The sequence below is a fragment of the Ambystoma mexicanum genome, chromosome 1p, assembly GCF_040938575.1.
Source record: "Ambystoma mexicanum isolate Mex_15411 chromosome 1p, UKY_AmexF1_1, whole genome shotgun sequence".
Lineage (NCBI taxonomy): Eukaryota > Metazoa > Chordata > Amphibia > Caudata > Ambystomatidae > Ambystoma > Ambystoma mexicanum.
The window spans coordinates 1,194,231,711-1,194,258,433 of record NC_090921.1 but is presented as its reverse complement, the minus strand read 5'-3'; the positions used below and the strand labels follow the sequence as shown (position 1 = coordinate 1,194,258,433).

General features: G+C 45.6%; 1 protein-coding gene across 2 annotated transcripts in view; it reads left to right on the top strand.

Moving 5' to 3' along the window:
- LOC138451498 (alpha-tectorin-like) overlaps positions 1–26,723 on the top strand; it is a 1,155,342-nt gene that overhangs the window by 729,233 nt on the left and 399,386 nt on the right. The window lies entirely within an intron of this gene.

Here is a 26,723-nt window from a genome sequence, read left to right as displayed (position 1 = left end):
TGTTAATTGCAGGGATGGCATCTTTAAGAGGGAAGTCTGGAGACACCAGGTCTGGTGTGGCCATGTGAACAATGGTCACTTTCTGGAAGATCCCTTTGAGGTGTACAACATTGAAACAACTATTCATATTAACTCATTGTATTTTGTTTAGTTTGGTGAGGTTGATGGCACAAATAAACCACAAATTGTATACATGAGGTTGCGGCACAGAGATTAAAAATGCCCTGCACTGTCAGCTGTAACTGGGGAATTTGGAGTGAATGACTCAAATGACACAAGCAGGTATTATTCATCAGATGCAGAATCCAAGCCTCCGATATATCCACCATGTAAATGCATGATAGGCCACAAGTCTGTACCACCTGTGAAAGAGAGAAACAGAAATATTTTACTTGAATGAACCAGATAAGTGTACTCATTTACTTGAAAATGCATCCTAAATTCGATGGCATAGTTGTCCTTGAAAAAGTAGCTTTCAGAGAAAATGACCTTGTGCTTTGAAGTATCGACACATTACAAATGTGAACACCGATTCAAGCCAGAACGGTTTGGGCCATAAGGAAATATTGTTTTTAAGCCAGAAGTAAAAGACATGTCATTGTTCAGAAGTTAAATCTAGTGATGAACACTCTGGTTTGCAACAAGTACGAGAAATGTATTGAATTTAAAGACTTAATTTGTCAGTGATTGATCGAAGTTACGACAATGTAGGAGAACAACATGAAATGTTTCTCATCTCAGTGGTCAAACTTACATCAGATCTACATCATGATTACATCAGATATAGAGTATACGTACTTGTTACTTGGATTCCGAGGGCAAACTGTTGCATGACGTTCGTGCATAAGCACCATCATCATCCGCAACACGGATCTTGTGAGGCAGGCTGCCCTGAAGTCATGCAGCTTGGTAACGCATAACGGTGGTGTCTCTTTTTTGACTATGTAGGCCAAGCATCCAGGGTTTTCTTGGCAGCAGCAGTTCTCCACCTTGGTTGGCATGACCTGGCAACGACTGCAGGTACACCAGGTTGAAACGTCTTCCATGCAACTATGCTCAGGCTCCGGTGATTCATCGTCCCAACTCTCGTCCGATTCCCCATCGTTTCTGCTTCTTTTTCTTTCTCTTTCAATTAGTTCCTCTTCTGAAAATTTCAGCTCATACTGGTAGGGCTGTTTTGTTGCCATAGTTCCTGAAAATTGAATAAGTACAATATCCACAGTCAGAAAAATAAAACATATTTTTGTTTGTATGCAGCAAATACTGTTCAATGAGAAGAAAATACATTGCAATGTTACAAATACCCACAGAGCAAATACATTTACAATCAACACAAACCATGATATTTCCCAGTAAAACATGTTAAAGTAGAAATGAAATAAGGCTCTGTGAAGACATTGGTACATAACATGAGAAATATTTAAATAAAACACAAGTACTGAGTTAAATCAGTTATGCTAGTGTGTCCGGCTGAGTCTCGATAAGAAATCCACAGGAGTTGCTGAACCCCAACACACCCTCAAAGGCGTGAAGCACTCACTGTATTATTTTATGGCTAAGCATTTAACACCCCCAGGGGAATAGGGAATTGGTCAAAATAAGAAATTAAAAGATTATTTTGAGCCCTCAGAATGGTTGTAGCGGAAAAGGTTAAATAACACACACTTATCATATTCTCTTGGGTCTCGAAGAAAAACAGAATATTGAGATGTTACCTGTTCTACCTCTGCTGATTGCCTAGAGGGATGTTTTGGATCTTTCAGGAAATGCCTAATGAGGTCTTCTAAACCTTGAGGAGAATTTGTCAATTCATATGTCCTACTTTTCTAATCCAAACCTTAAAGCTTTGCTTTGAATAAATGTGCTTTTAAGAATTCTCTAATTATACATTACAGTTTAACGTTCTGAGTAATTTGCTTTTTGTAATTGACTTAATGTTTCAACCTTTCCTTTAGAGTTCATTCTGGACATCAGGCAACGATGAGTTGACTCTTGTAAATGAGGAACCTCTCTCCTTCCAGGAACTCACAGTCAATAATTCCTGTGATATCCCGCGCTCTTTCCTGTCTCCACTGAGTAAGTTTTAGTCACTGTGCACCCACCTGAAAAAACAAAAGAAGTTGCATTGAAAGGCTGCCTAACAGTGAACGAGAGCCTTCAAAGTAACACCTGCGCACGCCAACAATGTTAGACAAATGGTGGAACTGACAAAGGAATGCCTCAGAGCCTTCCGCAAGGAAAAGCTCAAGCGCCGGTCAATAAGAAACAAAGAGTTCATATAATTAACGCTCGTGCACGCCTCGACTGTTTCAGTCAGAAAATTAAACGGACTAATAAGCCTCAGAGTCTTCAGAACGGGAAGAGTACTGGCTTAATTCACTAACAAAAACTGATACGCAAGCACCATTTAAAACTGCCCTGGTTCCTGACGCCTGCCATTGTCAGCAGCACAGCATTGACTTTCATGCAGCCCGTGAAAACAAATAATTCACACAGCTCAATATTTACTCAGAGCGTATGATCGCAGAAAGCATATTCATGTGAAACTGACAAGGCGAATATTATATTGAGGCTCTGTCAGAGTCTTAGCGTTCCGGATGATCACACTCAGTGAAATGAGCAAGAAAACAAACTCTACGTTCTAATGAAAGCGCAAAATAAAAAACAAACATGTTTAGTTCAAATTTAACTTGAAGTATTTCCAATTGAATCCATTACTTCAGTTATAAAACAGTATGTTTCCTTTACAGATTAATGTTGATGCTATTCAAATAAGTGTCTTATTCCTAAACAGATTTTAAGCAGTTTTTTCACTTAGCTTTGTGATTTCTGATTTCTCCTCTGGTTACTGATCTCTATTGCACTTTCTCTGGAATTTCTTTTCCTGAATGACCAAGCCATAGGCCACAACTTGGGAGCTTCCTGGATCCTGACCACCTCAGCTGAATGAAGGACAATGAAAGGCAGTTGAAGATGTTTCCAACTGACCTAGAGCACAACTCAGCCAATCAGATCAGTGACTGAAGCCTCCATCTTGGGATGGTGTCCACACTGTAATTGGAATTGTTAAGGTGCAAACAGGAAGATGAAAATAAACACAGAATTCTTCCCCAATTAATAATTCCACTCAATCTCAGACGACAGTAAATTTCCAACTAAACTACTTAGTAGAAACTAGTCACAGGCGATCAAAACTAAATACAGTGAGACGAATGAAAATGCAACTGCAATTTTGTCTGCTTAGAAAGGGTCTGTTTATACTTGTTGAGGAAAGAGGCGTTCTGGAATTTCCATTGAGAAAGTCAGTAACTTGCGCACAGAGCACGTTGACACGAAACGTGCATTGGTGTTGTGAAAAGGGACATAAGCGTCTAGTGATGTCAGTTTAAGGGGCGGGCGATCTGTATTCTTGCTGCAAGGGCACTTGAACTTAGTGCGATGCATCAACGGATAAGATTAGCACAAGATGGCGGCGCCCAACCCGTTGTTTTTTGTATGTGTAAAAGTGAGTAAAACTAAGGTAAGATGCATAGGAAAATGTTTTAAGATTGATTACAGTATGCTTAAAAATACATGTGCGAACGATTGGAACAATAAAATATTTGAGTGGACTTCTCCTTTAAGCGCTTTAAATAGAATAAGTATACATACAATATCACCGAACATTTGTTGGTACTCATTTATTGACCTCAGAAGGATGAAAGGCTGAGTTGGCCTTGGCGGGATTCGAACCTGTAGATCACACACACATCGCAGCAGCGAGCGCTCAACCCACTGAGCTATCTTGCCAGCTAGAGCTAGCTTTGCAGCTATAGTAAAAATAATAATTACATGTCTGAATGTTCTCAGTAAGCAAATCACACTCTGTAGTGGATACCATAAAACCGGTAACTGAGATTTAACAGTAGGCCGTTCATCTCCAGGTCGGATGCAAAGTTGGCCACATGTAATGTTTTTGGCCGGTATACCAGCGCAAATTGTGCCGGGAAAACCAAACTTCAATAGCGTTAGTGTAACGCTCACCTGATTCCCACAGAGACGCTGACCCGAACTGGACTGCTACCGTTTCTTCTATCGTGAGGCGCAGGGCCCGGAAGATGCTCTGGACGGGGCCTCCGAATTTGGATTGCCTGCCTTGTAGAGTAAGTTTTCTGCAGGTGGAAGAAAAGGGATTGATTACCAGCTGGGGTGGATATGTGTTCCCACCAATCTCCCGTTTCTCACTCTTCTTGGCCCCCAACTTGGTTTCTGTGAGCTCTTACCTTAGGTATTGTAAAGATGAGCTCTCCATCCTGCTTCAGGTGCAGGGGTGCGTAGAATCCAGTTACGTCACTGGATGGGAAATAGTTGCGGACACTGTGTCCTTTCGTCTCTCCTGCGGTAGCCGTAAGTATGAGTCTTTTCTCCACAGAAGCCGGGGCCCAGAAACCTAAAGCAGGTAAGTCTCTTGGTGAGTATTTGTTCTCCGTGCTTAGTTAGTGCTCACCATGTATTCCTCTTATGCAGGTGCTGGGATGTAGCTGGCGTCGTGGCCGCGGTGGAGGAAGGTAAGTGAAAGAAAAGCGACTGCTTACTTCTAATGATTGTCTTTTTCCGCTTACAGGTGCCGAGATGCTGCCGGCAACACAGCCGCTGTCGCGCGTGATGAGGCACGTAAGTAAGTGGAAGAAATGTGGCCGCTTTAGAGCGGGCACCTCTAATGACTGTCTTTTTCTGTCTTTCAGGTGCCGAGATGCTGCCAGCGTCGTGGCCGCGGTGGAGTTCGGCGAGGCCACGGATGGGTAAGGCAAGGCGGCGCGGCTGTGAGCGTTTGAGAGCGCTGCTAATCTTGTACCTTTCCTTTGCAGGATCGTCGGAGGTAGCATTGCTGAGGCCGGATTCCGGTAAGTATAATTTCTAATGCTCGCCTTCTCTTTTCTTGTCTGTTTGCAGGTGTTCTGGATGCTGACAGGCGTGTCAGGAGCCAGGATGCAGGAGCCGACTCGGTGAGCGTCCTGCTGCTGATACAGAATAACGCGAAGCACGTGTATTCCATCGGGCGTGGTTTAAATAGCAGAGAAGTGCTTCAGGTGTGTGTTCTTCCACCGGCCCCACCCAGGTAAAAAAAGAGTTCCTGAATAGAGGAAATAGTTCCTCCCAGCCCTGATGGCTGGGGACTCAGCCAGACTGGATTGTTCTGGGTAAGTATGCAGCATGGTCTGCCTCAGGTAAATCCACCCAAGCATTATTACACAGTTTATCAATATGAGCCCGGCGCCTATGGCGCTGGGACTGAAGTCCTTTATGAGCCTGGCGCCAAAGGCGCCAGGACACGGTTCAAAGGGCCCCTGTAGGGGTCTGCTGGGTCCGGAGATGTGGAAGAAGGTTCTGCTTCCAGGGGCGCTGGGCCAGTCCTGGCTCTTCGGGAGTAGTGCTCTTGACAGCACCCCCCCTCAAGGCCCCTCCCAAAATTGTCTTCCCCGGGGGTTTTGGTTTATCCGGAAAGGTTTGGTGAAATTTCTTGATTAGACGAGGAGCATGGACGTGGTCATAGGGTTCCCATGACCTCTCTTGAGGCCCGTAACCCTTCCAGTCAATCAGGTAGAACAGCTTTGATCTGATGATCTTAGAGTCCAAAATGTTTTTAATCTCGAATTCAGGTTCTCCATTCACTTGAATTGGTTCTGGAGGTTTGGTTAGTCTGGTTCCAGATTGCATGGGTTTCAAAAGCGATACGTGAAAAACAGGATGTATTCGCATATGAGCTGGCAATCCTAGTTTAACGGCCACTGGGTTTATTATGGCCGTAACTGGATATGGCCCCAGATATTTGGGATTAAAAGTGCGAGGTCCTTTGAGTGATAAATGTTTGGTGGACAACCAGACCTGGTCCCCAATCTGGTATTGAGGGGCTTCGCTTCGGTGTTGATCTGCTCCTCTCTTGTGCCTTTCTTTAGCTTGTTGTAAATGTGCAGCAGCTTCTTTGAAGGCTTTGGTAATAGAAGTGTGTAACTGATCCACAGCGGGTGTTCCAAGATCTTGAGGTGGATCGAGGTTGGAAGTTCGAGGATGAATTCCATACAAAGTGTAGAAGGGGCTTTGCCCGGTTCCAGAGTGAACAGAATTATTGTATGCATACTCAGCTATCCAAAGGATGTCCTTCCAGTTGCTCTCTGACTGTTGTAGCATGCATCGTAAATATTGTTCGAGAGTCTGGTTAGTTCTTTCAGTTTGACCATCGGTCTGGGGGTGATGGCTGGTTGAGAGTCTTACATCGATTTGAGCCAATTGACAGCAACTACGCCAAAAATGGGAAATAAACTGGCTTCCTCTATCTGAGATTAGTACCGATGGGAATCTGTGTAACCGGACAATGTTTTCAAGGAATTCTCTGGCTAGTACCGAAGCTGAGGGTAAGCCTTTTAACGGAATGAAGTGGGCCATCTTGGAAAACAAATCCACAATAATGAGAATAGTGTTGTACCCGGAGCAAGAGGGTAAGTCTGTGATAAAATCCATAGAAAAGGTGTGCCAGGGAGATGGTGGAATGTCTAATGGTTGGAGAAGACCAGCCGGTCTTTTCTTTTGACCCTTGTTTTGAGCGCACACACCACAGGACATCACAAATTCTTTTATGTCTTTTCTCCACGAAGGCCACCAGAATTGTCTTCTCACTTTCTCTTCTGTTTTGGAAATGCCAGGGTGGCCCTCTATCAATGAATCGTGATAGCAGGAAATTACTTGCCTTTGCAAATCGGCGTGTGGTAGGAATAATCGTCCTCGGAAATAAGGCAAGTCATTGTTTAAGGTGAAATCCATTCCTTTTTGTAGCCAGTTCTGCAAGTCTGTTGGGTTCAGAAATTGTTTAACTTTTTCCTCAATGTCCTCGATGGATTGTGAAGAAATCAGGCCCAAGATCCTTTGTTCAGGAATTATTGGTACAGGCTCTGGGTTGACAATGGTGTCTCCCATTCCAATCCGGGAAAGAGCATCTGCTATGCCATTTTTGCTGCCGGGGCGGTAAGTGATCACAAACTCAAATTCGGCAAAGAACAGGGCCCAGCAAAGCTGTCGAGAGGATTGAACCTTGGCGGTTTTCAGATACTGTAAATTCCGATGATCGGTGATCACCGTGATGGTGTGTCTGGCCCCAAGGAGATAATGACGCCAGGCCTTAAAGGCGGATTTAATAGCTAACAGTTCCTTGTCTGTGATGGCGTAGTTAACCTCAGGCGCTGAGAATTTTCGAGACCAGAACGCCACGGGATGTAATTGGTTAGTCTCTGGGTCTCTTTGTGAGAGGACCGCTCCCATTGCTAAGCTGGATGCGTCGGTTTCGACGATATAAGGGAGATCTGGGCGTGGGTGCTTCAGTATTGGCGCAGAAGTAAACTTGGCTTTTAGCTCTTGGAAGGCTTGTTCAGCTTCTTCAGACCACTCAAAACGTTTATTCTTTCTTAAGAGAGCCGTGATGGGTTGTACCACTCGTGAAAACTCCGGAATGAATCTGCGATAAAAATTGGCAAAGCCTAACATGCTCTGAACGCCTTTTACAGAAGTAGGTGATGGCCATTTGAGAATAGCGTCCACCTTTCGCGAGTCCATGTGGACTCCTTTGGGTGTCAGGATAAAACCCAGAAATTCGACTTCAGTGGCATGGAAAACACATTTTTCAAATTTGGCAAATAGTTTGTGTTGGCGAAGTTTTTCAAGTACTGTTCTAACATGATTTCGGTGCTCTGCTTCCGAAGAGGAGTAAACAAGAATGTCATCTATGTAGACGACAACACAGACGTCAATGAGCTCCCTGAGGACATCATTCATAAAATATTGGAAGGCGGCCGGTGCATTACATAGTCCGAAAGGCATCACTTGGTACTCAAATAACCCATATTTAGTGTGAAACGCCGTCTTCCATTCATCGCCTTCCTTGATCCGTACCAAGTGATAAGCCCCCCGTAGGTCTAGTTTTGTATATATGCAAGCATCCTTCACCTGGTCAAGGAGTTCCGGGATCAGAGTGATTCAGAGCGCGGTAGTCTATACAGGTTCTGAGGTCACCTTCTTTTTTTGGCACGAAGAACAGAGCCGAGGATGCAGGGGACTTCGATGGACGAATAAAACCATCGGCCAAGTACTGGTCCAGGTACTGTCGCAGGTGAAGGTTCTCGGGCTCGGTAAGGGCGTAGATCCTGCTGCAAGGAGGAGTTGCACCGGGTAATAGATCTATCTGGCAATCGTATGACCTGTGGGGCGGTAAGGTGTTAGCCTGTTCCTTTTGGAAAACATCTTGAAACTCTTGATACTCTAGCGGTAATTGCAAACTGTCGGCCATTACTGACGCTAGGCCAATGTCTGATCGTAGATAGCAGGTTTGTGCACACTCTGGTAACGTTATCGTCTTTGCTCGCCAGTCAATCTAAGGATTGTGTTTTTCCAACAAAGGGATTCCCAGAATTATTTGAAATTGCGGAGCCTTGATCACGTCGAACACTATTACCTCCTGATGCCCGTCTTGGCCTAGTAATGTCACTTCAGTAGTGGTATGGGTTACCGGCCCGGAGGCGATCTCAGTCCCATCCACAGTGGTGATGACATCTTTAACAGCTTTTGGGCAAAGAGGTAGGTTCATCCTGGAAGCCAACTCGCGGTCCACGTAATTTCCTATAGCTCCACTGTCCACGTATGCCTTGATTGCATGCAATCTTTCTGGCTGCTTCGGATTTACGAGGACCATTGGCATAATGAAGTGCGAGGTCAAAGAACTGGTTTTTAAGCTCGGCAAGCGGACCTCTACGCTTGTCGGGCAAGGTCGTTTCCCGGCTCAGACTTTTCGGAATTCTTGTCGGAAGCTCCTACGGTCTTCTTAGGTGTTTTTATAGGGCAGTCTCGCAGGAAATGTCCCGAGTTCCCACAATAGAGACACAGTTGCATTTGCCGTCTTCTGTCACACTCTTTCTGGGTTAAGGGGCCCTTTACAACCCCAATCTGCATAGGTTCGGTGCCATCGACACTTTTGGAGTTGCTCTGAGTCTTAGTGAAGATTCGGGTTTCAAACCTGGATCGATCCGCCTTCCTGTTTTGAAGCCTGTGATCTAATTGGACCACCAAATCAATATAATCCGAACAGTCCTGAGGTGGATTTACGACCTGGGCCAGGACGTCTTTGAGTTCGCCGTGTAGACCTCGGTGAAATAGCGTGATTCTTTTCTCCTCGGGCCATCCAGTTTCCACAACTAACCTATTGAAGGATGCAATGTAGGCTAAGAGATCCTGGTTGCCCTGTCGTAGGGAAAGGAGTTCATTGTCCAGGGCCTGCCCCTGGGAATGCCTTGCAAAAAGTCTTTCCATACTCGTCTGGAAGGCTTGGAAATTCCGTAGGATTGAATCATCTTGTGTAACCAGTGGAATTGACCAATCGGCGGCACTGCCGCTAAGATACGAAAGTACAAATGCTACCTTGGTCTGGTCATTCGGGAAGGCCGCGGGCCTGCAGAGAAAGTGCAATCGGCATTGATTTATGAACACTGCAAATCTTCTAGGGTCTCCAGCAAAACGTTCAGGTGGTGCCAGTGGCACATTTCCAGGTAGGTTGATTTGAACGGGATTGGTTGAAGTAACTGGGGTAAAATTCCCCCCTGTATTGGGCAGAGGGGTTTGCCCCGCTTGGCTCTGTAATAACTGTCTGGCAAGGTCGTCAGTTCGTTCCTTTGACACTATTAACTCTCTCCTGAGGGCGTTCGTCTCCTGGCGAGCAGCATGAACTTCAGCCCTTAATTCCCCCAGTAGCTGGGCCAGTTGATCTGTATCAGAAGTTTCCATAGCGCCTGGGTAGGAGATTATTGGTAGGCTTTGCGTTCTGTAACGCTCACCTGATTCCCACAGAGACGCTGACCCGAACTGGACTGCTACCGTTTCTTCTATCGTGAGGCGCAGGGCCCAGAAGATGCTCTGGACGGGGCCTCCGAATTTGGATTGCCTGGCTTGTAGAGTACGTTTTCTGCAGGTGGAAGAAAAGGGATTGATTACCAGCTGGGGTGGATATGTGTTCCCACCAATCTCCCGTTTCTCACTCTTCTTGGCCCCCAACTTGGTTTCTGCGAGCACTCACCTTAGGTATTGTAAAGATGAGCTCTCCATCCTGCTTCAGGTGCAGGGGTGCGTAGAATCCAGTTACGTCACTGGATGGGAAATAGTTGCGGACACTGTGTCCTTTCGTCTCTCCTGCGGTAGCCGTAAGTATGAGTCTTTTCTCCACAGGAGCCGGGGCCCAGAAACCTAAAGCAGGTAAGCCTCTTGGTGAGTATTTGTTCTCCGTGCTTAGTTAGTGCTCACCATGTATTCCTCTTATGCAGGTGCTGGGATGTAGCTGGCGTCGTGGCCGCGGTGGAGGAAGGTAAGTGAAAGAAAAGCGACTGCTTACTTCTAATGATTGTCTTTTTCTGCTTACAGGTGCCGAGATGCTGCCGGCGACACAGCCTCTGTCGCGCGTGATGAGGCACGTAAGTAAGTGGAAGAAATGTGGCCGCTTTAGAGCGGGCACCTCTAATGACTGTCTTTTTCTGTCTTTCAGGTGCCGAGATGCTGCCGGCGTCGTGGCCGCGGTGGAGTTCGGCGAGGCCACGGATGGGTAAGGCAAGGCGGCGCGGCTGCGAGCGTTTGAGAGCGCTGCTAATCTTGTACCTTTCCTTTGCAGGATCGTCTGAGGTAGGATTGCTGAGGCCGGATTCCGGTAAGTATAATTTCTAATGCTTGCCTTCTCTTTTCTTGTCTGTTTGCAGGTGTTCCGGGTGCTGACAGGTGTGTCAGGAGCCAGGATGCAGGAGCCGACTCGGTGAGCGTCCTGCTGCTGATGCAGAATAACACGAAGCACGTGTATTCCATCGGGCGTGGTTTAAATAGCAGAGATGTGCTTCAGGTGTGTGTTCTTCCACCGGCCCCACCCAGGTAAAAAAAGAGTTCCTGAATAGAGGAAATAGTTCCTCCCAGCCCTGATGGCTGGGGACTCAGCCAGACTGGATTGTTCTGGGTAAGTATGCAGCATGGTCTGCCTCAGGTAAGTCCACCCAAGCATTATTACACAGTTTATCAATATGAGCCCGGCGCCTATGGCGCCGGGACTGAAGTCCTTTATGAGCCTGGCACCAAAGGTGCCAGGACATGGTCCAAAGGGCCCCTGTAGGGGTCTGCTGGGTCCGGAGATGTGAAAGAAGGGTCTGCTTCCAGGGGCGCTGGGCCAGTCCTGGCTCCTCGGGAGTAGTGCTCATGACAGTTAGCGCAACTTGGTCCGGTGCTATTAGAGCCGGATCACGAGTTGCGGGGTAGCAGTAAGTTCCCATTCCCATTGGGTCAATTTGATCCAATGCGGTTGGGGGGGACACTATTGCCGTTGCAGTAATAGCACCGAAAATGGCCTTAAAGCTGGTGCATTTCCTCCAGATCAGAGCTGGATGTGAATGCCCCAGAACACAGGATTGGCAGAGCTGTAAATGTGGTGGTAATAGCGTTACCACATTTTACTGCTTCAGCCAATTCGTGATGACCCCCTAAATCAGTTACTCACTCCCTGAAATGTGCCTGAAATAAACCTAAAGTCTAGTAATTATTGTTCAAGAAAGACAAATTAATTGTTATTCCTATTCTTTCTTGTTGAGGGTCACTGCTCAGTGTTACACTTGTGGAACCCCCTGTTTTTTCAAGAGGCCTGAACAAGAAATCCGGCCACTCCAGAAACAAAGAGCCACATGGTGCTGCCAACAGGTCAGGAGCTTCCATTTAAAAAAAAAAAAAACATGTATTCCGTTTTTTTAGGGTGTCCAAGGGAGACCTTGTGGGTCGCATCTGCAACCCCTGGTGACCCCCAACTTGCATCCCTGTCTTACAGCAGGTGAAATGTGTTCCATCTTGTTAAGTCTGAGTAGTATTCTTTCCACAGTGTTCTGGATGCATTGAAGTTTCTTAGTAAGACAATCCAGCATTGTGAGATATTACTAGTGCCGTGAGAAATCTAACATGTGCTTTGTAAATAGGCACTACTACAAGTCTTATGAATATAAGTTGTCTGATGTGAGCTGAATTACAGTGTGTGGGTATATGCTTTGCTGTAGGAGACAAACTTCTTCAAGGGTCAAGGATTAATGACATACATTATTTGCAAAAGTAATGTTCGTTTTACTCTGCCTATCTTTAACTGAACACATCCATGACTGTTCATCTCTTCTATTCTCTCTATTTTTTTCTGCTTATACTTCTCTAATTAGCTGTGCCATGTCCATGTTTTAAGCATTTAAACTCTTGGCGAGTGCAAAGGGGACAAACAAATGCTTAGTTTCAGCATACCAGTAGGCCAAAATAATTCTGTAGTTGTAACCAGTTGTTATTTTAACAAAACATATTGATATGACTTCTCAAACCACCTCATTACGAGTTCAGCGGTGAGGTAAAAATCTGTGGTAATACCACTGCACTACTGCCACATTACCACACCGCCAAACTACAGGTTTAGAGGTAAGACAGAGGAAACACCTCCAGCAGAATACTGGAGTTAATTCCTCTGCCTTACCACCCACATATGGCCAAATTGGTGGTATTACCACAGGTGGTAACACCACCAAATTCCCCATGTAGTCTTATGGGGCCTCATTACAACCTATCAGGTTTGGACCACAGTGATTCCGTGACAGCGGTAACAAAGTTTCCGTTGCTGTTGGTCATGCGCACCACACGGACGCGGAAACGTTGTTACCGCCATCACGGAAAAGGCCATGGAAATGGACATAGCGCTTGTAAGAGGATTCAATTCAACACTACAGCTAGGTATGCCGCTATCCTAACCATCTTGTCTTGTTCATCCTTAGCTTTAGGAGCCATGTATAGTTCACTCAGGGCCACATGTAAGGGACCCTGATCTCTCCATATATCTGACCCTGTTTCAGTGACCTGTTGCGTGATGGCCTGCAACCAGACCATGCGGTCCTGGTGAGTCCACTCACCTCTCACAAATAACTTATGTAAGAAGTGCTCTCTGGCTATTTTCATGTCTACTAAGGTCGTCATTCTAGAGATTGGTCTCTGTCCTGACTTACAGAAGTTTGTATTTTATTTTTGCAAAACAGACCTTTTCCTTAGAGCGTTCCTTTGAGGAGTGCTTTACAGCGAAACACAGCGTGGTGATCCGACCGGATATGTGTATCTGGTCAGCTGGCACGCTGTATTAATCTGCACAAGTGATAGATCTAACCCAGACGTCCGGCTCGAGCCCCCAATTTGTAGGAGGATTCAATTCAACACTACAGCTAAGTCAATGCCTAGTCTGGGATACTGAATGGAAACCCTCATTGATATATCTTTATGTCCAGTTCATGAGTTCTGGATGACTACCCCTATATAACACCCCTCTCTTGGAATCCCCCTGACCCCACTGAGCCAAGAAGTAGTTCTGTTTTGCAAGTTAAAAGGTTTATTTGAGAATTTAAACAATATATATATATATATATATATATATATATATATATATATATATATATATATATATCACACTTTATAATAAATTAATAATTGAATATCACACTTAATCTGAGCAGTAATCAATAATGGATAGTCTGGCACTAGCACACTTCTTTATAATCAATGATGAGTGGTTATAGGATGGATAAGGTAGCAACAATACCTTTATGGTTTCAAATGGATGCAAGGTGGAATGAAAATGCAATACAGAAAATACGCAATATGATTTCAACAAAACAATGTAATCACTTTTCTCTCGCCATCTACTCCCCCCCTTTATGCAATGCAAGGAAACGGAAGGAAAGCACACAGTTCTCAGAAATGCAATCAAATGTAATTCAGTTCACCCCAGCAAGCTTATAGACAGTAGAAGTTTTGAAACACGGGCAAAATGCTTTGAATATGGTGACAATGCAGTGAGAAATATGCTGAAAATGCTTTTAATTCCCTTCAGGAGGTTCAGGGTGAGTGGTATCTAGTTAATATGAGTTCAGGCTCACTCTAGCAATGATTCAGGGATGGTTCTTAAGAGGCAAACGAAATTTAGCAGTTCAGGCAAAGCAGCTATCTTTTTACAAGTAAAGAAATCGGGCCAAATCGCAAATCGCGGCAAAATTCGCAGGTGCGGGAATCGTGATTACGGAGAAAATATAGGGAGTAGGAAGTTCTAGGAGTTCTAGCTGAGATTCTAAGCTTTCAGAGGAAAGTTAAACCAAGTTCCTAGCCCAAACGGTTCCAGAGATACGGACGATTAAATAAAGGTAGTTTTTCGGATTTGAAATTTTAAAAGTTCAAAGCGACAGGTTACAGCTTGCAGCTAGAAAATGACAGGTGACAGCTTTGCAAATGACAGGTGACAGGAGGCAGTTCTGGTTAGATTAAAATAGTTTGGATTAGATTATTTTAACTAAGAGATTGGTTCTGCACAGTTCTGCTAGGTACTCACAATATATTTTTGAATTAGGCCTCCCCACGGATCTGGTCAAGTTTTGGACTGGACTCCGGTTCTGGTCTCGGCACTTCACAGTGATCTGGGTCAGCTCTCTGGTTCTGCTAACAGCGGTCTGGGTCAGCTCTGCTCTGCTGGTCTAGCCTCTCTGGATTCTGGATACTGCTCTGCTTTCTAGGTACTGCTGCAGGTTCTGGAGATTGATGGATTTGAAGTCTGGATCTCTGGATGTGAAGTCGTCGATCAGCACACTCCGCAGCAAATGGAATTGAATGTCCTCTCTAGCTTCCAGTGGCTCTTTTTATGTCTTTTGAAAGTGGGTGTGTGTGCAGCATCAATAGCCAGCCCCTCTTTCAACTTGTCATTGGCCCAATTCTCCCCTCTCCCATGATTGGGGAAGGAACTGTGAGTCAGAGTGATGCTGTAGGTTTTATGGGTCAGAGGATCCTCCCCTGGTCAGTTTGCCCACAAATCTATATTTGATCAAAATACACATTTCTCAAATACATAGTGGTTTGTCATTGCATGTACATATTACCTATCACATGAGGTAGTCTCTGTCCCAAATCTGCTCTTCCTGAGGGCTTGCATTCAGAAACGGCAACATTTTCGATTTTAGTGGGTTATGCAACCTTGGTTCTTCATTAAAAATTATACACATATACACGGCCTGTCCATACATACTCCAGTAAATTCCCATGTCTCTAGCTTAAACACAGAGTCTGTAGTATCCATAAATAGCAGGGTTTTGCCCCCGAACACCACACAAATTCCCAACGCGTCTTAAAATGTGCACAGAAAAATCACAAGAATGATGGTATCATTTAAATAATTTTGACATGTCCGCACCATGAGTTATACATCTTTCTTAAAATCATATTCTGGCCAACAGGGGTGTGTCTTCCCAGATCACATGGTGTAGAAACCAGTTTATCCAGTTTCTGCCAAGCTCAGAGACCCTGCCCCTCCCAGCTTCTGCCAAGAGGAAGCTATTTTACGGCCACCCTAATAAACCATCTGCCTGGGCCCAGGACAGGCATTTGTTCAACTCCCTGTAGCTGCTCCACCCCTAATCTAATCAGAGAGGTGACAACTCCTTTTGGCAAGGGGAAGAGTGGCTGAGCAGGTTTTAACTCCTGTGGGGGTAGATGTCAGGCAGAATTCAGTTTCATTAAGCCAGGTTTCAGATAAAATGTCACTTTTTGTTCCCCAGTTTAAGTCAAGACAATTTTTACATATGCAGCTCGAATGCTGATTCTAAGTTCAAAACTATGACATTTCAACAGTGACAAACTATGTGACACTCAAAAGTAGGTCACTCAGTTAATTTAAACATTTTCGATTTTTGGTAGTTTTAAATCCAGTTTCAGTTAGGCTGCTGCAGACCTGCAGAGCTCAGCCAGTCTTGTTATGAACATTGTTTTGGGGCTCTTCAACTTCCCAGATTTAGTTTGCACACATACTTCATTCTGCCAGATGTCCGCTGGTGTTCAGTGAGATTTTTGGATGTGTTGCAATGTTTGAAAATAGGCATTTTGAGCTGGCATTCAGAGAAACAAAAGGTGATTTTAAAGTGCTGTTTTTCCTTTGGCACACATTTCACTCATGGCACCCCGGCCCATCCTGCTCGCACTGGTGGGTGGCAAGTTAGGCAACCATTTTAGTGTGCACAAACTGCGTGGTTCTCCTAGATTCTGGCGCACATGTGGGCTTTTTGGCCATCTTGGACTTTCTAAGCCCACAGCACCAAATGTTGCAGCATGATAGCTCAAACGTGGGTCAGGACACCCAACACGCTGCCACAAGTAGCGCAAAACCCGTGTCCGCCTCCGTCGCCACGGACACGGAACTGGAAAATACCATGATCGCCAAAACAGGAAACAGAGAGGCGGCCATCATATAAAGCACAATCCATTGCCATCCAGAGTCATCAGAAGCAGAATCCACACTGTGAGAAGGCAAAAGGGACCACCACCATGTCTGATTCCAGCTCAGAGGCAGCGCAAACAGCGCTTTAGTGAGGCGGAGCTAACTGTTCTGGTGGAGCATATAGTGGAGCATGCAGAGATGCTGTTCAGTGCCGATGAACGGCGTACCACACAGCAGCGGAGGAAGGCAGTGTGGGCGGAAGCAGCACGCAAGTGCACCGCTGTGGGCGTGACTGTGAGAAGCGTCAAGGACTGCCACAAGCGGTGGGACGACCTCAGGCTGAGGGTTCGGAACCTGATCTCCACACATCGCCAACGCAGCAGTGGGACAGGTGGAGGACCCCCTTCCCCACTGAGGCTGCAAGCATGGGAGGAGCGTTGCAGCAGTGTCCTCCACCTTGAGGGCATCCATGGGATCGGGGAGGCTGAGACAAGAGTGAGCCCACCTGCAGATGCTGGTAAGTGGTGAAACTTGAATGCCACATGAGAATATGTTGATGGCATGACTGGGCCAAAGGACCCATTAACAACCCCCCCCCAAGCAGTGCATGACTGGGCCAAAGGACCCATTAACAACCCCCCCCCCAAGCAGTGCATGACTGGGCCAAAGGACCCATTAACAACCCCCCCCCAAGCAGTACATGACTGGGCCAAAGGACCCATCATGATCCGTATGGCAACCAATATCACAACAATGCATACACCCAACAATCAGATGCATGTAACTAAAACTATTGAATGATCAACCTGTATGATGCATGCGATGCTCCCATCAGCCACCACCGCAACACTAATTGCATGTCCTCTGTGTCCCCACAGCCATATCAAGTGACAGTGATACTGCACAACAGGCCAGGCAATCTGCACCGGCACGTGTCCAAGCCACCGCCCCTGCATAAGAGGATGCTGCCAGCAGTTTGGCATCTATGCCCCCAGTACCAACTGCAACAAATGTGCCGGCCACCACCACCAACATCCCCAGTGTCTCCACGCTGCCTGAGGCAACACATGTGCCACAGGAACCCATCCTGCCCACCCAAACCAAGGCGGCTGCACTGCAGAGGAGGCGGCCTGTAGTGACAACAGTGCCCCGGCAGAGCACTCTGATACTGGGCCACAGGGGGAGATGCCCACATTTGATGACCTCAGATCCTTCCATCAGCTTTGCCCCACATCACTCCGAAGTCCCATGAGGTCACCCACCCCATCTATGGCAGAGCTTAATTCCTGCATGCAGCGGATGGAGGAGCAGCAGGCTACCCTCACCCAGCTGGTGGAGAGGCAGCTCGAGGAATCTAGGCTGCAGAGGGAGTGCTACAGCACTTCAGTGCGTCGCCTATCAAGGTCCATTGGACGCTTTGCCAGAACTTTTGTCACCCTGGCACGCCATGTGCGGGAGGGTAATGACAACACCTCCAGGCTCATAGAGTCCATGTTGATTGGGCAACAGGCAAATATTGCACGTATGCCATCTATACCTGATTCTGTGCCATCCAATACCACCACCCCATCCAGCTCCACTACTGCCAGTCCAAGGAGGCGCTCGAGTCGGCTAACGGGGCTCTCGGGCAAGAATGCACAGGCACAGAAGTGCACACGGAAGTGATGGCATGTGTGTGGGGCACTGCAGGACACACGTGGACTAGAAGGGTGTGAGGGGTGGGTACGTTTGGGTGGTGGGGGAGGTTGTTTTGGGTGTTTGAACACTGGGGCCTGGATGGGGGTGGGTATGTTTGGGTGGTGAGGAGGTTGTTTTGGGTGTTTGAACATTGGGGTCTGGGTTGGGGTGGGTACGTTTGGGTGGTGGGGGAGGTTGTTTTTGGTGTTTGAACATTGGGGCCTGGGGGGTGGGTACGTTTGGGTGGTGGGTGGGCACGGGTGTACAGATTCCCTAACCATTGAACCTCCTTCCCTGTTGTTAATTCATCAATATATCATCATTTGAAATCAAAACATACATGTGTGGACATCTATCATTTAATTTGCAGTACAACAAATCATGTATTGTCATCACCATGTCCATGCATTGCTGTGAATGTGCTGTTTCTCAAAAGTAAATGCAAATCAGTTCATCCCGTGCTCTTTGGCCATCAAGTGGACCCCCAGGGGGAGGTGGTGCCATCCCATCCCCATCTCCATCTCCATCTCCATCCCCATCCCCATCTCCATCCCCATCTTCTTCATCTGCGTCTGGGGGCATTGGGATGTTCCTGCGCAGGCAGAGATTGTGCATCATGGCACATACGGGCGTAGCGTAATTTTACCCGTCTTCACTGGGCTGTACAGCAGTGATCCGCCTGATCTGCTCAAACAGCGGAACTGGGCCTTCAGCAGTCTGAATGTCCTCTCAATCATTCCACGTGTGCGGACATGTGCCCTATTGTACGCCTCTTCATGCCTGTTCCTTGGTCTCCGTACATGTGTCATCATCCATGGCGTGAGTGCATATCCAGCATCACCTACATGGGATGTAGATGGGGGGTCATGTCAGTATTTGTGGTATCATGTCTTCATCTGATGCTGTGCTATCTTGTATCATTGTTCATTCATGCATGTGTGCCATGCAGTGGTTGGAAGTGTTTATTGCAGCAATACAATAGATGGGTACCCCCTACATCGCTGGCAAGAGGGGAAACAACCAGAAACAAGGCACAGAAATCAAGCCAGCGGATATAAACAAGTCCATTATAAACAACACAATCCCACCAGTATTCGGGGCGGTCCCTCAATCAACCCCTCAGATCACTACATGTAATACATAGACAAGTTTTTTTGAAAAATGTAGTTATTTTTCTTTATTTAATTAGAAACATTAAAATGATTATTAAATAGATCAGAGCTCATATAAGAGTAAGTATAAATATAGGACATACAGTTATACAACATGAATACAGTGCAAAATGTGAAGAAAAATGCTAATATCACAATAGAGCTGCTGGGAACTTGCTGCCCAATTACAAGCTGGGTAATAATCACCATCGTCCAAAATAAGTCCAAGTCAATGTCGAAGGATAAAATCCACTCGAGAGAAGGGAATCCCTCGGGTGGAAAAAATCCTAGTCAACCGAATATAGTCAGGATGGTTTCGAAATGAATTTGAAGATGGATTAAATCCTGATAATGGCATCAAAAAAAGTTGTTAGTTCCGAATCTAGCAGTTTAAACATTGCAATAAACAAGAAACTGAAAGGTCTTCACAAAAATAATATTCATAAACCCATACTCTAAAAAGTCTAACATGGGATGCTATACGTCAACTACTAAGGTGACATGCGAAATAAACCACAAATACGTAAAACAGCATCGTGAGCACGGCGCCTTAAATCAGGTAGTTTCGATGGAAAACACATCTAGCTGGATTACAGATGATGTCCATCTTCGTCAGGATGTAGCATTCCCGTATAAACATTCATGAAGATTCATCTGTGTCTTGAAATTACCTACATAAATGTTATAGATTAAAAAGAGACACTAAAAATGTATGTTCTCCAAACAGTGAAATAAAGAAAAAGAAACGAGAAAATAGTAATGCCAACATCAAAGCAGCCTTTCATATAGGCCGCACAATCATTCATACATAATGACCATAAAAACAAGTGATCTGAGGATCCCGATGAAGGACCCGGTCCCCAACACTGGGTTGGGACGTGTATAGTGGCTAGTAGGGGAGAAAATCTAATCACCATGATCTCAGACCCTTTGGGGGTGGGCCCAGAAGCCTGACAAAAAAGTCCAGGAAATAGCGATCCGGCCACACCAAAACAAATCACAATTGAATTAGATCTGTAAAAAATGAGAGAAAAGAAGGCCACAAATTGGTCATGAATTTCTCTAACAGATTCGAGCAAGATACAAGCAACCAAAGAGAAAACCAGAAGTAGAAAAATAGATAAATATAACTCTTAATAAAATAAATATACAAAAAAAATACATATGTATAGAAAAGAGGAGCCCAAAAATGGGACTGCCCATATGTTAAAGATAAATTAATCCATGGCGTGAGTGTATACCCAGCATCACCTACATGGGATGTAGATGGGGGGACATGTCAGTATTTGTGGTATCATGTCTTCATCTGATGCTGTGCTATCTTGTATCATTGTTCATTCATGCATGTGTGCCATGCAGTGGTTGGGAGTGTTTATTGGCCATCACAGTGGATGTAGCCAAATGGATATTGACCTACACATTTATGTGCATGTGTACTCTGCTCTGCGGGTGACATTTGATTGTGAGTATGGCATAGTGCAGTGATGTGCACACATGGCAGAGTCACTCCACTGTAATGAAGTAGTTAATGCAGGATGTCTCATTTACAGGCATCGTGTGCATTGGGAGGGCAGTGTTCCATTTGTGGGTGGGTGTTTGCAGTGGCACAAAGTGTATGGGACAGCGACAGTATCGGCTGTGTGTGTCATGTGGCAGGGTGTGTACGGGCACACTGTGTTGACCTGTCATGTCTTCCTTTGTGATGTTTGGGATCCGCTGTCTATTTGGTTGATGGCAGGGGGGGTGATGCATGTGCGGTCACAGCAGCACACTCACCTTGCTCATTGGCCTGGAGACACACACATCACTTCAACAGGGTCGGAGCATTGTCAGCTGTACTCACCTAATAGCCATGTGCTTTGTCCAGCATAGCGTTCAATGTACCGTGGCAACTTCGAATTCTGCAGTACCATTGAGTCATGGGTTGAGCCTGGGAAACGTGCGCAGCAGTGTGTAATCAGTAGCGTGGCATCACATACCATCTGTACATTCAACGAGTGATTCTGTTTCCTGTTGCGGAACACCATCTCAATTGCACGTGGTACTGTCAGCTCAACGTGGGTGCAGTCAACTGCACCTATGCAATTTGGCATGCCTGCTATGGCATGGAAGGCCAACTTGGTGGCAATGACCTCGGGGAGGGTACGGGGTAGGGCTATGTGTTCCGACACATGGCGCAACAGGGCATCCAGTACCTGTACCAGGATTTTTGAAAAACAGGGTTGTGATATGCCGTGCAGCTCACCGACTGCGTGTTGATAGGTGCCAGTGCCAAGGAAATGCAGCACAGACACAACCTTCGGGAGGGGGGGATGGCGGTGGGGGTCTCTATGTGGCTGCTGATGTCCTCAATCATGGCAGTGATGTACAGGATTGCTGGACGGTCCAGCCGGTGTAGTGTGTGGATCTGTCCTGGGTTAAGGTTCCAGGGTGAGGCCCTGATGCATGTTATTGCAGGCTGCCTGCGGGGTTGTGCTGGCTGGACAATGGGGTTTGCCATAGGTGCAGGGTTGGCTGGTTGGCGCCTGCGCCTCCTCCGCCTCCGTCTCCTGCCATCATGAGCAGTGCTGCCTGTTGGTTGAGTAGGCCCAGTCCAAGTACTACTAGAGCTGCTGCCTGCATGGTTCTGTGTTGTGTTGGGCTGGGTGTGGCACTTTTGTAGGCTCCCAGTGTGCTGCTGGGTTCAGCTGGGCTGATTTGGTGCACCTATGCCCTGATTCAGTTCAGCAGGCACTGTTTAACGTCATGTTCGCGGTGGCGGCCGTACTGCCAGCGTGATCACGGTTTTAATGCCATTTTTCTGGTGGTGTTTCCGTTTCTGCGCTAGTTGTGATGCTCGCAGTGTTTCATTTTGCCGGTAACGGAGGGGTTTCCGTGCAGGTGGACTTTACGGGACCCTTAACTCTGCGATGGCGGCTGGGGGAGGTGCTATTTCCGGGGCCACGGGTCATGATTGGGCGGTTGTGGAAACGGTGCCGGTATGGTTTTACTGGCAGCGTTAACTCCGGACCGGTGTACTTGTAATGAGGCCCATGGACTTCAATTAATGCGGACTAACACTACTACCACCACTTGTAATCCGGTGATTACACCGCTGATGGGAATACTGCCAATCCAAGTGGTGGCAACGGTAATACCATTTGGTGGTATCTCAGTGGCATTACCACTGAGATACCATCAAACTTGTAATGAGGCTGATGTACTGTAGCTATTTATAGCGCAAAAATGTGTTGGTACTCTCTCTGAATGAATAAGTGCAGCAGTCCACATATTGGGAGTCATTCTGACCCTGGCGATACGGGGTTAACAGCAACGGTAAGGATGCCGGTGCCGTTAACCCCCTACCACCGCATTTCGAGGTCCCTTAGCGGGTCCCACTAAGGTCGGCTGGTTTTACCAGCCGCCCTTAGCGGGAGCCGCTAAGAGACCAGGGAGCTAATAACGGGCCTGCAATTTGCGGGCCTGTTCTTAGCTCCTTCCCCATTCCCATTGAGCCCTATGGGGGCTCGAATGGGATTGGGGAATGGTTTTCAGAATGGGGACTTACCGGGTCCTCCAAGGTTGGAATGACTCGGACCCGAGTTTGGTGGCAGCCATGGCGCTAATAGCACCATGGCTACCTCCAAACTCGGAATGACCCCCATTGTCAAACCTTTGAATTGGCACAGCAACTGCAGCTTTAGGAATTTGAATACTGTGTACAACATCCACATTTCCTCCGATTGATATTGATATTGATAGTTTATTTGTATAGCACCCATACACACATGTTTTTCAAAGTGCTTCAAGGCAAGGGAAGGATTAAGGGAAGATACAATTACACTCTTACAAAGACCTTCAGACAATGAAGAATGGAAATTAACTATCATACTAGGCCTGACGACATTTCAGATAGTGCAAGAGCTAGGTAGGTGATGGGACAGACAAGCGACTATCGAACTAGGCCTGACAACATTTCTGATAGTGCTGGAGATTGACAAAAAGGTGAGGGCAGAGGAACATAACAAGCAAATATCATACTAAGCCTGACGACATTTCTGGTAGGGCTGGAGATTGATGAAGAGTGAGGGAGAGAGAGGTGGGGAGGAGGACCATAACAAGCGACTATCATACTAGTCCTGATGACATTTCTGAAAGTGCAAGGGGGGGGAGAGGGAGAGGAACATAACAAGTGACTATCTTACTAGTCTTGACAACATTTCTGGTAGTGCTGGAGGTTGACAAAAGGTGAGGCAGAGGGGTGCAGAGGGCGAAGAACAACAAGCGACTATCATACAAGGTCTGATGACATTTCTGATATAGTAAGTACATAGAATATAGTGAGGAGAGGGGGACGGGAGAGAGGGAAAAGACAGGGAAAGGAAGAGAAGACTGAGAAGTAGTGAGTGTGGTGAAAGAGAAGCAGAGCCGGCGAAATACAGTGTTATAGAGCACATAAGCAAGTGGAGGGAGCACATCAAGTTGCAGAGGTCAATACTGAACACATAATGTAATGTAATGCAAGCCAGGATTCAAGTCGTAGATGGGCACAGCATGATTCAAGGCCACCATGATTGTGTGATGCATAAGGAAGTTTAGCATGAGAACGACTAGATTCCAGAGATTGAAGCATAACGTATGGCTATAACATTAAATAATATTTACAAACTGTGGCACCTTAAAGACTGTTATTGCTCTTCAAGATGAGAAACCAAGAGATGCAATGCATGCCATGTTATCCCACCAGTGAAACGTCCGACTGCTGTGCATCACAAGATTCATATCATTGTAGATAATAGAAAACAAATAACATATGCATGGATTCAAACATTCTTGTCCTGATGAACGCCTTTGCATAATCGGATACTGCCTGAAACATGTTGGCGTACACTAAAAAGAGTATTTGACAGCATGCAATCCAGTATCCAAGATACTTTATAATAAAAACGAAATGTCCATTTGTGAATATGAATTTTGAAAGTTCACACAGTTTTAATGTAACATGGACTCTCCAAAATCCTTTATCGCGTCCTTGGAGTGATTTCACTGTAGCTCAGTTTGGGACTCCATGTTAAATGTTGAGAAAAGTGATATGTCTGATGAAGTAGTTAATGGGCAGCAGCACCACGTCTACAACATCAGCTTGAACCTATGTATTGCTCACTTACACAGAGGATATGTTTAGATTGCCTGTCAATTCAGTTGCGGGCATCTATGAAACAATGAGCAAATCCATGGTGGAGTCTAAAATGAAAGTCTATCCTCCATCAACCAATAGGAGTAAGCATCAGAAACGTTCCTAAAGGGGATTCGAAACACCCTTTCTCCACTTAGCTGTATTTCTATAATGTCAAGAGTCTCACTGCATTCAGGGAATGACATGTCTAGCATACACTTTAATGGGACATTGATTTAGTGCTGGCCATACGGAACTGTACAAATTAAGTGTGAGTTTGGATATCAAACTAATCTATCTCTGGCAGCTTAAAACCAAGTGAAGAAGAACAATTACGAACGTCAAACTACTATACTATGAGTAATATAGTGGTCCACCAACACATGGGGCCTCATTATGAGCATGGCGGTAGCCGTGCCTGTATTGCAGGCACGGCTACTGGCACCGCCTCACGTGATTGGGCAGTAACCGGCCCATTACGAGATGAGTGGGCCGGTAATTGCCCATTCGCGGGAGGCGGTAATGCCGGGCTCCAGATCCCCATTCTGCCCCACAGCATGGCTGCGACGGCACCAACGGCATTACGAGTTCTGCTTGCGGGTGCCGCATAGCCCGACCTGGCGGGCTGTCAGGAACCCGCAAGCAGAACTCGTAATGCGGCAGTCCAGTATGAACGGTGCCGGTGCCTTACCAGCACCGTTCATACTGTGACCGCCACATTTGTAATGATGCCCATGGTGTTGGTATGAGTAAGGGTTTCAATTGTATTCCTTAAAGCAACATGGATCTTATAACTAGGACTTATTTTGTCTTACTGTTAAACGTTTATTAGTACACGGGCCGGGCGGAGAAGCCAATCAAGTTTCTTGGAACACAGACTGAAACTGCTAATCTCAGCCCGCATTCCATGAAACCTGAGGTCTGCTTCCCCCACCAGCGCCGCGATCTTCCCCCACCCTCCCCTATCTTTTATTTTTCCCATCCCCTGCCCCACTTACCTCTTTCCTACTGCGGCGGTGGCACTCTCCGCCGCCGTGCTGCTGCTGCTGCTCTATGGCTGCCACGAAAATGGAAGAGGGGCTCCACATGCATGGAGGCCATCATGAGACAGTATTTTCATTCAATGAATGGGACATGCACAGTGTCCTGTACATTGAATGAAAATACATTTTTTTAGCACCTATTCCAAGGTATGGAACAGGTGATAACATCCTGGGGCTCTCTGGCATTTAACTTGGGCCCCTTGCCGTTATCACCAGTTCCAGCCCTTGGAACGGGTGCTTAATGCTTAAGTATAAATGTATATTTATTTGTTCTGTACCAGCTTCTTATAATTATATATTATATACATATAATAAATGGCAGCTTGCAATGTCCGTATAAAAGCATGGAAATAATTGTATTACAATTACAGGTTAGTTGTGATATCACAACTTGTAATAAGACAGTTACATGACAACTGCTTAGTAATCAGTTATTATGCTCCGGCTTTGACGCCACACTGCCTTTTGCTTGAGCCAGCAAAGGTTAGAATCTCAGCTGTCACTGCAGCAGTTCATTAAAGCCGTTACAAGCTTTTCAAATGTCTTGTTTGTAAAATAGTTTTCTCTGAAACGTTACAGCAATTAATTGCCAAGGAACTGTTTATGGTAGAATGTTTTATTTGTGCACTGCTGAAGTTTAACATGTAAGGAAGAAGCTGCATGTTTTTACTTATCTAAAACACAAAATGAAAACTTTGTTTTTTTCAAGGCATTTTATCAACATGTTTAAACTATTTTTCTGCAACACATGCAAAGCTGCATATTAGATTTTTTGAACACAAACAGAATCTACATTGTTATATGGGTCAGCAAATAAAAGATCTCTTACATTAGATTAAGCAAGATATCATGTTAAAGGGGATGACAGTGGTCCGTGGCCATGTATTACAAGTAATAACATATCCACTACATATGTAAAAATGTTATTGCAGTTGGAGTTCCTTGAAATTATAAAGGAACTTGGCCTTCAGCTTCGTCCCTCCATTTGGTCACAGACTTCTTTACTGATTTGCAATATCCTTATAATGTATGGTATGGGGTACTTCATCCCATATATATTGATGCCCCTATCATCACATCTTTGATTCTGAGTTGTAAAGATATACTTACAAGAGTGTTTTTCTTATATGGAAAATGTATAGATCAGTAAAGTGCAAGCACACAGTCACACCAGGTGCCTCACAATCCAGACAAGAAAACGAATATTTAGATATCAGTCATTACATATGGTTTTTATATATTGAAACAATTGGGAAAAAAAAGAAATATCATCAAGAAGTCAAAAGGATGGTTTACAACATAATCAATTAATGAATGATGGTGTAAGTACAAAAAAACAATAAATGGGTGTGTCCTAAACAATAGTGTTATGGAAATTGAAGTTTTCTATTAAA